This window comes from Arvicanthis niloticus, chromosome 11 (assembly GCF_011762505.2).
Source record: "Arvicanthis niloticus isolate mArvNil1 chromosome 11, mArvNil1.pat.X, whole genome shotgun sequence".
In the NCBI taxonomy this organism is placed as follows: Eukaryota; Metazoa; Chordata; class Mammalia; order Rodentia; family Muridae; genus Arvicanthis; species Arvicanthis niloticus.
In genome coordinates, this window is record NC_047668.1 from 14,572,357 (window position 1) to 14,583,786 (window position 11,430).

The 11,430-nt window shown below is 43.2% G+C and overlaps 1 pseudogene; it reads right to left on the reverse strand.

Annotated features, from left to right (window-relative positions):
• Nucleotides 1-3,364: 3,364 nt before the first annotated feature.
• On the reverse strand, nucleotides 3,365-4,440 carry LOC117717348 (E3 ubiquitin-protein ligase makorin-1 pseudogene; annotated as a pseudogene).
• Nucleotides 4,441-11,430: the final 6,990 nt, after the last annotated feature.

Sequence of the window (11,430 nt, forward strand, 5' to 3'; positions counted from 1 at the left end):
GAAGAAGAAGAAGAAGAATGCTTATGGACAGTCTGATTTCTCCTTTGCAGTTCATTTGGAACCAGCCCATGGAACAATGATACCTGCATTCAGGCTGGGTCTTCTCATCTCTATTAAACCTTTCTGGAAACAACCTCATAGGTACACCTAGAGGTGCGTTTCCATGACAATTTAAAACCCTTTTGACAATGAAGAGTAAGCCTCATGTTCACTCTTGGTTTTATGTTGGTCTAGGAGCCTGTTACTTATCAGCTGGTCTCTAGCTCTTCACAAAAATGTTGTCTTTACAGTGTTAACTTGGTAACAGTGAAGGAGAAGTGGGCATCATTACAACTTCTAATCTTCCTTCTCAATATCCTGGTTCCTTTGTGAAAGTCTATCTATCTATCTATCTATCTATCTATCTATCTATCTATCTATCCTCTATCAATCCATCCTCTATCTATCTATCTATCCTCTATCAATCCATCATTTATCTTTCTATCTATCTATCAATCATCTATCATCTATATATCTACCTACCCACCAACCTATCTATCATCTATCTACATGTAATCTTATTTGCTTGCTTGCTTGCTCGATTTTTCTGTCTTACTTTTTGAGACAAACTTATCATATGTTCAGGCTGGTCTTGAATTCACCATCTTCTTTGGAAGCAATAGAATTATAGGCACGTGCCAGCATTTTTGATAGGGTCCAGCTTACAGGTATTCTAACATAAACCATCCATCACTAGATTTGCTGATTCCCAGGACCACTTCTGATATTACATCTCTTTTAGATTCCTTAGAGCAATGGTTCTTACCCTTCCTAATACTGTGACCCTTTAATACAGTTCCTCCTGTTGTGGTAATCATCAACCATAAAATTATTTTGTTGCTATTCATAAGTGTAATTTTGCTACTGTTATAAATTGTAATGTAAATATCTGATATAGGAGATATCTGATATGCAAGATATCAAATATACATCCCTTAAAGGAGTCAAAAGTCACAGGTTGAGAACTGCTTCCTTTGACATAGAATCTGAGACAGGGATTTAGTTGATATATTTTTTAAAAAGATATGTATAAGGAGAGGAAGAAAGTGAAGTAGAAACAAAGATTTGTTATTTTAGGATTGATTTGTAGGGAGGAAGATGCCTGGACCCTCAATCCCATTCTAAAATGCCCTGAATTAAGGTAAGGGGAAAGCCTTATCAGTCAGTAAGCCACTGTCTTCAGGCAATCTGAATTAGGAACCTAATTTCTTGATATGTGCTAAAGATTTTTTTTAAATATAAGTTTTCTTTTTTTTTTAAATTTTATTTATTTATTCTATGTATATGAGTACACTGTTGCTGTCTTCAGATACACCAGAAGAGGGCATCGGATCCCATTACAGATGGTTGTGAGCCACCATGTGGTTGCTGGGAATTGAACTCAGGACCTCTGGAAGAGCAGTCAGTGCTCTTAACCTCTGAGCCATCTCTCCAGCCCCAAAGATTTTTTTTTTTTTTTTTAATGGAGTGACAGCTGTCAGCCACATACAGCCAATATGTACAATATTTGTGGGATCTAGATAGAATGCCTGTGATATTCATTTATATATATCCAGTTAGAAGTCTATATGTTTTGCCTGGTGTCGTGGTACAAACCTTTAGTCTCAGGGCTCAGAAGGCCAACTCTGTAAGTTTGCCTTGTCTGTATAGCAAGTTCCAGACCAACCAAGGCTACATGGTAAGACCCTGTCTCAAACAAGCAAGCAAAGTCTCTATGTCCCAACCACATGGTAGAGTTAATCTGTCTGAATGGGCAAAAAGACAAGGGGACTGTTTTTAAATTTGGTAACCTTAAACCTGAGGCCTGCTAACCTACTTAGTGCCTTCACTGTCAATGCAGGAAGTTTCTAATTAAATTCTAAACATCCTGGAGCTGTAGCAACACATTCAAAAGCTATTAGGTTTTCACTGAAAACATTTAAGGGGTTAAACAGGGTTTCATACTAAGAATAGAATAAAAGGGTAAACAACACGATGAATAACAATCTACAGTCTCAGGGTTCAGTGCACTAAAGAGCCAAATACCTATTCCTGCTCTCCCCCCCCCACCCTTAAATTGTTTTATTTGGGAAAAGTGCTTCTTACAAAAGGGCAGCTGTAAAATACAGAGACCTCTGCAACGATGACATGTTTTTCTTAAGTGAAAGCCTGGGTGAGTTCTGGGAACAGGGGACAGATCCGAGCATCTCCCAAGTTATTTCAGGAAAGAGAGCAACAAAATGCAAAGGTGAAATTCCCTCTGAGGAATTTTAGTGACTTAACTTTTGCTTGTCTTGTGGGTGGCTGCACCCTCCCTTCTCTTTAGTGGGAAGGGGTTCCTTACTTCTGCAAACCGATTCCTCTAGTATAATCGACACCTCAGATTGAAATCTGAGTCTTACTGTCAAAGCTCAGGGGTGGAATGAGGCAGATACCCACAAAAACAAGCACAGAACCTCACAACAGGCCCCCTCAAATGAGGACAAAGGTTTTTCCAGGAAGTGCCTGGACTGAAAAGGCTAGACTGTAAAACATTCAGAACATCAGTGTGTCCAAGACCCAGCTTGTACTGATGAAGGGGCAAGCAGGTCATTTAACCTCGACAGCTGATCCCATGTCTCTAGCAGACAGACAGACAGACAGACAGCTACTGCTATGTTAACAAGTACTGACATACTGCTGGTCCTTTAAGATCTACCTGACACATGTGGCTGAAACCACTAACCCACATCTGCCCACTAAAGCTAAGAATACCGCACCTATGCACAGATGGGAAGCTGCCCACATGCTCGCTCGTGCTCACCCACCAAGTCCATCGACCCCTGGGAGTTAACTGCCAGCTTTGCAGTGATGGAACGCCACTGCATCCTTCATGTGTTTTTAGATTTTTCTCATGTTAACCTCAACACATTTGCACCTGGTTCTGGTTACCCAGTAGTATTTCTTGTGTGCAATTAAACAAGAGCCCCAAAACACAGGACAAGCACATGTGATGGAGATTACAGGGTAGGGAACAGATATAAAACCATGAAGGTGAGGCTCTCACAGAAACCTCGGGAGCTCTCCTACATCTAGCACAGGGAGCGACTTGCTGACTTAGGTCCCTTTTTTTCCCAATTTCCCCTATCCTTGGACCTCAGAGCACAGTCAGTGCTTTTTCCTTTGAGCCTCAAAGGGGTCTCAAAATGAGTGTGCAAAATCCATGAACACAACCTGGCTGAAAACAGATGACGCAACAAACCTACACTAACTGTCTGACAGTTTTATTCATGTTACAAAAAAAAACTATAAGATTTATTTTTGTAACTTTTGAAACAGAGAAAACAACACACTCTTGGGGGAAGGTGAGGCTATAAGAACAGGCCCTGGGTAGAGATCACAGCACCTGGAGTTTGAGAGGCCTGCCTAGGAGACCCACATGCCCTGCCACACAGCACAGGGGACAGCTACTGTCTGAGGCTCCGCAGACCAGTTCCTGCCGTGCAAAGCTGCTATAGATCCAAGTCATAAAAAGCCTCCAGCTCATCGTGAAACAAGTCCCACTCATCCTCAGAGTCTGTCAGCTTGTAGCCCCCACCTGCAGCCAAAGCATAAGCAACATCTCGCCCAGCTCAAAGGTGACAACCTCCTCTTCGTCATTGTCAAAGGGGTTGTTCTCTCTCTCCTCAATGAGCTCCCAGAAGTGATTCCTTCATTGGGCCCGGTATCTGCTTGATGTTCCCACTTTCTGTCTCTGTGGCTCCTCTCTAGGGCCATCAGGGAACGAATGCTTATAAAAACAGTTCCCTCCAAACGGGCAGCTCCCACATCCTTTAAAATACCTGCACACTTTGTTGCTCATGGCCTCTTTGTGTTTCTGAATGAGTTTCTGCTTCTCTTTTTTCCCTTCCACCCAGTCAGTACTCACTTGGAATGACAAAGATGTGATCCAGCATTCAGGGCAGGACTTTGTGATCTTGCTCTCAAATTGTTTAGCACTTCTCCGCTTTCGAATACACTTGAAGACAGTAGATGTGGTTGCAGTTGGACAGGCTCCCAAAGTGAAGCTCGCTGGGGTTGGCTTTCTCATAGACCACCTCCGTGCAGATCTCACACACCATGTCCTTGATGCTCTGATCAGCAAAAGAGAGCCCCATGTCCTTCTCATGGGCCTCAATGCAAGATTTTATGTGCTGTGTCCTCTAGGCAGCATCCAGGGTGTAGGACCTACAGGCCACACATGTCACAGGCATCTCCGTGGAGATACACACACTTTTCCCCACACCAACGCTCTCCCACTGCAGCACAGGGGCAAAGCTGCTTCTTTGTCTCCACAGCAGTTGGCTCCTTCTCTGACTCTTCCTTGGTCCCTGAGCCCTGCAGGGGTACTTCAGTGCAGGAAGGGTCCTGCCCCCTTTTAAAGGAGCAGCTACCATTTGTCATTTAATTGTTGGCTGCTTAGTGGGAGCGTGGTCCAAATTAGACTTAGCTTGTTTAATCCCAGCACTTGGGAGGCAGAGGCAGGCGGATTTCTGAGTTCGAGGCCAGCCTGGTCTACAGAGTGAGTTCCAGGACAGCCAGGGCTATAGAGAGAAACCCTGTCTCGAAAAACAAAAAACAAAACAAAACAAACAAACAAAAAGACTTAGCTTCTGTCTTAGGGTTTTACTGCTGTGAGCACCATGACCAAAGCAAGTCTTATATAAAGAACATTTAATTGGGGCTGGCTTACAGGTTCAGATGTTCAATTCAGTATCAAGGCAGGAACATGGCAGCATCCCGGCAGGCATGGTGCAGGAGGAGCTGAGAGTTGTACATCTTCATCTGAAGGCTCCTAGTATAATACTGGCTTCCAGGCAGCTAGGATGAGGGTCTTAAAGCCCATTCCCACAGTGACATGCCTAGTCCAACAATGCCACACCTCCTAATAGTGCCACTCCCTGGACCAAGCATATACAAACCATCACAGCTTCTGAGTTAGACAAATACTATTTCGGCCTTTCTTATATACAATCACATAGACCATTGTAGACTGAGCTAGCACCAGATCCCAGATATCCCATGGCCAAATGGAAAGCATCCTTTAGAGTAGTTGTCAGCCCCTAGTATAAGAGCAGAAATAGGCAGAGAACTTGGAGGCAGGAGATCAGAAAAACCAGATGGATGATGTGACTGTCTACTGTAGCCTCATCTCAGAGGTTTCATATGACGTTTTGGGTGAGGGTATGACTCCCAGATTAGCAGCTGCAGGAGCTACAGCTAGGATGTTGGTAGGGGAAGTGAAGCAAGTGCAGAGGGAGGCTCAGTCCTTCCCAGCCCAGTGCTGTTCTGGCCAGAATGTCCCCCTGAGGTAGGTGACATAGCCATCACTGAGCCATTGCTTCCTTCATGGTGCTTCTTTATCTGGAAAGTTAATTTCCCTTTCCCCCCCCTCTGATTTCAACCTCTTTAAGGTGGAACAAATGGAGCAGTTGGTCTTTCTGTCATATGCACACCATTGCACACTGGGACATGTGGCCACCTACCTCTGTGGCCAAACATTTTACCTCAAACAGATCTGAACAGAAACACCTGCTTCCTGAGTAGCCCTGGCTATGGTTGTTTTTCAATGCAACTCTATTTAATTGATTATATAGGTATAATTTTAATTTTTAGTAATGACCCCCTTAATAATTCCAACAAATTATTATTTTAATATCATTTATAAAATGTATTTTTGTTTTATGTTTACTGGTGTTTTGCTGTAGGTAACAATGGCTGGAAAATTGATGAGGGTTCCTCCAGCTGGAAGTTAGGCCCAGCTGCTCACTAAAGGCCTCTCCACGGTTACTCACAGCTCAGACCCAACACATGAGAAAGTCCTTGGGTTTCCAAAACCGGTTTATTGGCATGGTGGATAGTGGATGAATCTGGATGCACCCCACTAAACCCAGGGGGGTCCTGAGTTAAATAGGGAGGGAAAGAGGGGGCAGGGGCTGGGGAGGAATGCTTATTTGGCTCCACCCTCTGGCCTTCAGGTACCTCATTAGTATGTAAATCTCTCTAGGGCCTGAGGCCTGTTTATCACACCCTCCACCTGTGACTGAAGGGCACAGGTTGAATGGAGATTAACCTTGTGTCAAGAGCCTGGGTTCTGGGGGCGTGGCCGAACCCACAACCCAAGAACCAGGATACCCTTCCACAGCCTGACATTTTGCCTGCATGTATACCTGTGTAATGGTACCAGAAGCCCTGGAACAGGAGTTATAGACAAACATGAACTGCCCTGCTGGTGCTGAGAATTGAACCCAGGTCCTCTGGAAGAATAGACAGTGCTCTTAACCTCTGAGCTATCTCTCCAGCCCCTTACTTTAATATCTTAAGCTGTTCTTTTGGCTAGGTCTCTGTTTCGAGATGGTTTGCTTATACTGTTATTTCCTGCTTGATTTTACCTTTGGAGCTTCAGACTTTGAAAACGCAGATCTATACCAAGTGTCTTCCCCCAGTCAGGACTGCCATTTTATACTTTCTCAGTTCTCCAGAAACTCAGGTAATACATCTTAGTTAGTTTAATATATTCAATTTTTGAAACTTTTACAGTTTTTAAATGTGCGCATGGGTATTTTCCCTGTATGTATGTCTATGCGCCATATGGATACCTGGTGTCCCAGAGGCGAGAAGCAGGCACTAGATCCTCTGGGACTGAAGTGTCAGACATTTGTGGGCCACGTGGGGCATAAGAATTGAACCCCAACCCTCTGGAAGGACAGCAAGTGCTCTAAGTGCTGAGTATCCCTCCAGCCCCAGGATAGTCAGTGAGTTTTAAGCCCTTGACAACAATGCTATGTGAACTGAGCTATTGTGTATTCTGTGACAGTGTTTTCATACTGAGCGACACCTTGGATTCCTTTGAGCTAAATAATCATTCCTTTTTATTTTCCATGAATCTCTAAACAGCCCATTAACAGGCAGAATCTACTCTTAACATGCTCAAACACATTTAAATCTTTTCCTCCTTGCCAACAAAGCTCCCTGAAGCATCTCATCTTTTGGCTCACACAGTCTACTGTCCCCTCTATGCTGGCAGCACAGTGGCCTTCCTGGGAGGACATGCCAGCCCTTCACAGGCAGCTTCCCTGAAGAAGCACCTCCATTTCTGGGCTGCTCCTTCGTTTTGCTAATGCATGAACTCCACTGGCTTCCTGAGGAAAAATTTCCAGGTCACCTTTCTGAGTCCTCACCTACCAGAAAATAATAATAGCAATAATAATGCTTTTTTTAAAGATTTTTTTTTTTTATTCATTTAATGTACGGAGTACACTGCTGCTGTCTTCACACACACCAGAAGAGGGCATTGGATCCCATTACAGATGGCTGTGAGCCACCATGTGGTTGCTGGGAATTGAACTCAGGATCTCTGGAAGAGCAGTCAGTGCTCTTAACCGCTGAGCCATCTCTCCAGCCCCAATAATAATGCTTTTATTCTGCAATCAGACTTGGTTGATTATTTTCCCAGGCAAGGAAATCTTGTCAGGGAAGTTGCTTTTACTGAGAACATAAAGGGATTGTTCCGTTTTATTTTAACTTGGTCATTGCAGGAAGGTCGGATGCTGTTTTCATTCCTAACTCTTCTTCTGGCTTTCCCTCCTACCTCTGGAAGCCTTTGAGGATGTACCCAGCCCAGACTTTCTTTTTTCACTTATCCAATTGCAGTCTTGAGTATACCCACCGTCTGAGAGCTTCCGTGTCTCATGTGCTAGGCACTTCCTTCCCCCTGATGTCACTTCCTCCTCTAGAACTCCTTTTATTTGGATGATTGACCTTTGAAACTAATTTCAAGTTTCATTTTTCTCATTTTCCACCTCATTTCATTTTGCTTTGTTTTCTGGGATATTGTTTCCATTTCGTCTTCCAGACCTTCTATTGGACATTCAAAATACCTCCAACTGTTTTAATTTGCTTTTCTTTTCCTCTGAGTATTCTCTATTTTCTTTTAAATATCATCTTGTTTATAGCATCATGTGAAACACTTTCTGAGATTGTCTGAGGATATTAATTATACCATTTTGGATTTTTTTTCTTCCTCCCTGAGCTGTCTTCAATGTGTTCCTGTTCTTCTAAGGTCCGTTTGATCACCTCTCTCTATCTTTCTGTCAATGGTAGAAGCTGCCTATAAATTCCTGGTGTTTTTCCGGCTGTCTCTTTTTATCTAAGAGGAAGGTCACGGGCTGGGGATGGATGTCGGAGTACCTGCCTAGCATGTGTGAAAGCCATTACTATCACCAGCACCACTAGACTCTCAGCTGTGTATGTGTGCTGGAATGGGGGTTGGGGAACATGTGCTCATGTGCACTGCATGTTACACAGAAATCAGGGGACAATTTTCAGGAGTTGGTTTTTCTCCTTTCACCTTGCTGAGACAACGTGTCTCTTGTTTCAGCTGCTGCACTGGCCTGCGAGCCTTCTGCCAATAATCCCGTCTTTCCTTCCATTTTACAGTAGGAGTGCTGGGATTATGTGCCCTTGTACCTGGCTCCTTCCACGGGTCTGGGGTATGCCTCAGGTCTCCAGGCTTGTACAACAAGCACTTTTACCTGCTGAATGAATCATCTCCAGCCCTCGCTTTGTTTTAGTTTGGGAGAATCATTAACCTCTGTCTTTAAAATACAAGTTTCCTTTCGTAGTGACCTTGGAAAGAAGAAACAGGAGGCATGGAATCTCCGATGTCACCTGAGAATGAAATGCCTGTTATCTGATCTCAGCTGTATCTGGGATGCTGTACTTCATATCTTGAGAGACTTACAGAGTCAGGAGACGGTCACATGCTCAACATTGAGGGGTTAGGCTGCTCTATCTGGAAGCATCCAACTTATTCCTACCTTTAACTCTGCCTGTGCTACTCTTCTTCTGCAGAGATGTGAAATTGCCAACTCCTTGAATGTACACTGAGGATCATGGTCTAAAATGGCAAAAAAAAAAAAAAAAAAAAAAAAAAAAGAACTGGCTTGTTTCTGGGCGTCTAACTTTTGGCTTGCTTTTGTATTCTCTGTGCTCTGCCAAGTCATATGTTATTATACATTTTTGTTGCTATTATCTGAACACTGGTGCCCTCCTTCACTCCTGCCTTGCAATTTATATACTGAACTTTAATAGCCAGAGTGAGCGTACAAGAGGTAGGAGAGACTGAGTCAGAAGGGCTCCAACCTTGTGAATGGTGCCAGTGTCCTTACTGAAGATCTTTGAAGAGCTTGGAGGTGCACCTTTGCCTCTTCTGCAATGTGAGGTACAGCGAGAAGGCAAGCTCTCTCTAGACACTGATGAGCTGATACCTTGATCTTGGACCTCCCAGCCTTCAGTGCTGGGAGGAATAAGTTTCTATTGCTGGTCAGTGGCACAATAACACTCATTCTATTATAGAAGCACAGACAGTCTAAGATCTCTCTGTCTCTGTTTCTCTCTGTTTCTCTCTGTGTGTGAATTTGTATGTGTGTGTGTGAGAGAGAGAGAGAGTTTTTTTCTTAAAAAATTTTAAAGCAATATGAGTAAAAAAAAATATGTTCAGTCTGACCCAACTTAGCATCTCCCTTTTCTAAAACATATAAAACATGTTTTTTTTTTTGGTGTGTCTCCTTACTAATCACATTTTGTAAATTAGCATTTATTTAATGTCTGACTGTGTTGTATACAAATGTGTCTGCGGAGGAAGAAGCAGGTGTCTCATTCCCCGTCATTGGAGTTGCAGACAGTTGTTGGCTACCATGTAAGTGCTGGAGATTGAACCTGGATCTTCTGCCCTTTGCTTACCTCTCTAAGTTGGTGGTGTGAACCTGGGAAAGTGGGGCCTAAAAATGAGGCGAACTAAAATCTCATATGAAATAGCCAACTTTATTCAACATTTCTCATATGATGTATACTCTGAGGGCTAAGAAGACTGACCAAAATGTACAATCACAGGGACAAGCCACACTTGGCAAAAATATGTTTTCCATAGAGGCAGACAGGCAAATAAACAAATAACAATAGTCAGTTGTAATGAATAATCTGGAATATTTCAGAGCTTAGATTTTCTAAAATGCTCCAGATCCATAGCTTCTTAAATGCTTACATGGTGCCTGTGCTGGATAGTTTTATGTCAATTTGACACAAGCTAAAGTCATCAGAGAGGAGGGAACTTCAATTTAAAAAATGCCTCATAAGACCAGGCTGGAGGCATTAAATCTAAATCTAAATTAGTGATTGAGGTAGGGAGGGCCCAGACCTTTGTGGGTGGCGCCATCCCTTGGCTAATAGTCCTGGGTTCTATAAGAAAGCAGGCTGAGCAAACCATGGGGAGCAAGCCAGTAAGCAGCACCCCTGCCTCCAGGTCCTGTCCTGCTTCAGTTCGTGCCCTTCTTTTGATGGAGAGCTATAGCATGGAAGCATAAACTGAATAACCCTTTCCTTCCCAGCTTGCTTTGGTCACGGTGTTTTATCACCACAACAGTCACCCTAACCAAGACAGTGTCCTATGGGGAAAATTTCACGTGTGCCAGAAAAACTATTAAAAATAGTTTACAAATGTACCTTCAGACTATATGCAGAAGTCATACATGAAGTATGCATTTCACCGCAACATATCACCCTGTGTGTCTTCAAATATCCCCAAATCTGGGAAACAGAAACATCCAACGTTTCTGATAAAGGATCGAATTTGAACGCTTATCTATTGGGTTAGTTAGTAAAATGTCTAATGTTGGTGAGGAGGGAGTACATGAAGCCCGTGGCCACCACTTCTAGAGTCCTGGTGTTTTTGCTGAGGTTTTTAGCTGACACCTAAACCATGGGTTCCTGACTGTTAGCATCCAAGACTTAAAGAGACACGAGCAGAATGAGACAGAACATTACAGCGTAGAGTTTATGGAAGCACATGGTATTTTAAAAGTAATTCAGCATTATCCAGAGGGAAATTGCTCTAAACGGCTATGAGAACAGAGGAAGGTCTTTCAAAACTATATAGGTAACACAAACATGGCATTATATTATTCCACAATTAAGTATGCACATGTATACCCATACACAAAGGGTAGGCATTAAAAGTTAGCACAGGTGTCTTGCTAAAGATCTTTCCCATTTTTCTTTAAAAGTTTAATGCAATAGCATCAGAGAGCCAGAGCCAGCAAGAGTCTGTGCTCGGGAGGCCGGGCAGTGTTTGGAGATCTTCACTTGAATTTTGTTTGCTGAATATTTTATCCCTCTACTGAATTCTAATTAGGTATTTCTCCCCCTACTCTTTTCTGCCTGAGGGATTTTTGCAAGACCAAAACCCAGAAGCTGCTTGAAGTCAGTGCCTCTTCGCTTTTTTCTTAACAGGCCAACCTTCTTGGAGAGACCATACTGGGGACTCCAGGTGTGAGGGAGCAGAGGGGATGCTGAGGTGCTGGAGCAACTCAAAGGCTGGAAGAGAGCAAAAGGTTG